Source organism: Bombus huntii, unplaced genomic scaffold (assembly GCF_024542735.1).
Source record: "Bombus huntii isolate Logan2020A unplaced genomic scaffold, iyBomHunt1.1 ctg00000159.1, whole genome shotgun sequence".
In the NCBI taxonomy this organism is placed as follows: domain Eukaryota; kingdom Metazoa; phylum Arthropoda; class Insecta; order Hymenoptera; family Apidae; genus Bombus; species Bombus huntii.
Genome location: NW_026099400.1, coordinates 24,285 through 27,500, shown reverse-complemented (window position 1 = coordinate 27,500; position 3,216 = coordinate 24,285).

Here is a 3,216-nt window from a genome sequence, read left to right as displayed (position 1 = left end):
GTTGGCACGAATAGAAATATTCTTAAGGAGGAGACGACCCTCCAGCTACGGAATTATACGAAGAGAAGGTGGCACTCTCTCTCGATCATCGGGATGAAGAGATATATATATACAAGTATAAAAACGAAATGCGAATGAAACTTATTCGAGGCGCCTGCGTGAGGTCGTAAACAGAAAGACCCGCCGTCTCCGAATAAAACATATAACATATAATATATATATATATGAAATTCTAATAAAAGGGAACTCTAGCTTCGAAAGAGCCAACAAAAGTTAAGGCTCGATATCAAACGAAAAAATTACGATGGAAACCAGGTGTAAAGAGAAATGCAGTCGTGGCGCCTGCGAGAGGCCGTACACAGAAAGACCCGCCGTCACGATCTCGTATTTCGTATTTGCATCGTGGAAACCGTACAAACGAAATATAAAAGTCCATGCAAACTAATAAGAAAATCTCTAAAGTGCCTCGTGTCGGAGTGATCATGCTCGCCTATTCTCTTCTATGTTTCGTGGTCTGTGTTGCGTTTGTTCTCCTCCTAGCAACGGGACATATCGAAGACTCCTCTTTGGGATCGAACGAAGCGTCTAGAACGAGTCGACGAGAGCGAAAGAACTTGTAGCGAGTCGCGCAGAGCGAAAGGATACCGATATACATCTTCGAAGGTTCTCTTCGAAGATCCATGGATACCTTCTGCGTCGACTTCTCTCGTCTCTTTCATCGAAACTCTCGTCGTTCTCGAAACGTGCTTCCTACCCAAAGGGCGTGTGCTCTTCGTATGTCGTTTCGTTCGAAATAACGAAACCACGTGTAACATACTCGTGGATCGGGTAACCTAGAACGAAGACGCATCGCGTGGATGTTGGCCCGCTATGCGACGATGACCGATGATGATGATGATGATGATGATGATGATATGATGATGATGTCGATGTCGACGACGACGACGATGAAGACGATGTGTAGCAACGATTCGTAACTAGTCTAGCCGAAGTTCGTTCAGAGGGGAACGCCGCCGGCTTCGAAGCCTCGATGTCGTGAGTCGGACACCCGTGCCGTCGCTAGAGTTTTTCAAACTCTGCTTCTGGATATTGGGACGAAAGACCGCTCGAGGACGACGACAGCCGTGCGTGCGTATCCCATCGAATTTTTTTTACACCACCTGAACGAGACTAAAGTTTCGTCTAGTTGATCGTCTACCGTCGCATAATGTATATTATATACCGTTCAGAGGGGACCGGCTGTCTATCCTCGTTGTCGTGAGTCGGACACCCGTGCCGTCGCTAGAGTTTTTCAAACTCTGCTTCTGGATATCGGGACGAAAGACCGCGCGAGGACGACGGATGCGAGTCCCATCGAATTTTTGACTTACACACTACCTGAACGAGACTTAAAGTTTCATATTATATACCGTTCAGAGGGGACCGGCTGTCTATCCTCGTTGTCGTGAGTCGGACACCCGTGCCGTCGCTAGAGTTTTTCAAACTCTGCTTCTGGATATCGGGACGAAAGACCGCGCGAGGACGACGGATGCGAGTCCCATCGAATTTTTGACTTACACACTACCTGAACGAGACTTAAAGTTTCATATAATATACCGTTCAGAGGGGACCGGCTGTCTTTCCTCGTTGTCGTGAGTCGGACACCCGTGCCGTCGCTAGAGTTTTTCAAACTCTGCTTCTGGATATCGGGACGAAAGACCGCGCGAGGACGACGGATGCGAGTCCCATCGAATTTTTTATTTACACACTACCTGAACGAGACTTAAAGTTTCATCCAGTTTGTCGTCTATCATCGCATATATAATATACCGTTCAGAGGGGACCGGCTGTCTATCCTCGTTGTCGTGAGTCGGACACCCGTGCCGTCGCTAGAGTTTTTCAAACTCTGCTTCTGGATATCGGGACGAAAGACCGCGCGAGGACGACGGATGCGAGTCCCATCGAATTTTTGACTTACACACTACCTGAACGAGACTTAAAGTTTCATATAATATACCGTTCAGAGGGGACCGGCTGTCTTTCCTCGTTGTCGTGAGTCGGACACCCGTGCCGTCGCTAGAGTTTTTCAAACTCTGCTTCTGGATATCGGGACGAAAGACCGCGCGAGGACGACGGATGCGAGTCCCATCGAATTTTTGATTTACACACTACCTGAACGAGACTTAAAGTTTCATCCAGTTTGTCGTCTATCATCTCATATATAATATACCGTTCAGAGGGGACCGGCTGTCTATCCTCGTTGTCGTGAGTCGGACACCCGTGCCGTCGCTAGAGTTTTTCAAACTCTGCTTCTGGATGTTGGGACGAAAGACCGCGCGAGGACGATGGATGCGTGTCCCATCGAATTTTTGATTTACAAGACACACACTACCTGAACGAGACTAAAGTTTCATCGAGTTTATCATCGCATAACCCGTTCGGAGGGGACCGGCTGTCTATCCTCGTTGTCGTGAGTCGGACACCCGTGCCGTCGCTAGAGTTTTTCAAACTCTGCTTCTGGATATCGGGACGAAAGACCGCGCGAGGACGATGGCTGCGAGTCCCATCGAATTTTTGTTTTTTTTTTTTTTTTTAAAGAAAAAACACCACCCGAACGGAGATGTGTTCTATCTTTCGTCGATTTTTCATGCTTTCAGTCGGTCGCGTGGTCGCCATCCGTTCGGAGGGGATCGCCGGCTTCGAAACCTCGATGTCGTGAGTCGGACACCCGTGCCGTCGCTAGAGTTTTTCAAACTCTGCTTCTGGATATTGGGACGAAAGACCGCTCGAGGCGGACGGCCGCGCGAATCCCATCGAATCTTTACTATCACCCGAACGATGGAGAGATGCACGCGCGCTGTTTCTTGAATAATTGGACGAGAGAGTAGAATCAAACACATATATAACATGGGCTAGCCACCGTGCTTACTCGTTCGCGAGATCGTGTGCTGTACAGAGGATTCAGAATCGGGTGTATATATCCCCGTCGTTTCCTGACGAACGGAGCTTCGATCTCGATGGTTGTTATATATCATAATGTACTTTACGCCCGGCCGGCGAACGCGCGTATCTTCGCGCGTTCGTCGTTTTCTTTTTTTTTCGAACGTTTTTGTGTCGTCAATCCTATGGCGACTTCTGCGCGTTCGATTCCCGTTGGTCGAACGTGACGGAACTCGGCTTCGCTAGAACCGAGAAGAGTACATTTGAGTATTGAACTGTTGTAAATTTATAAAAGAT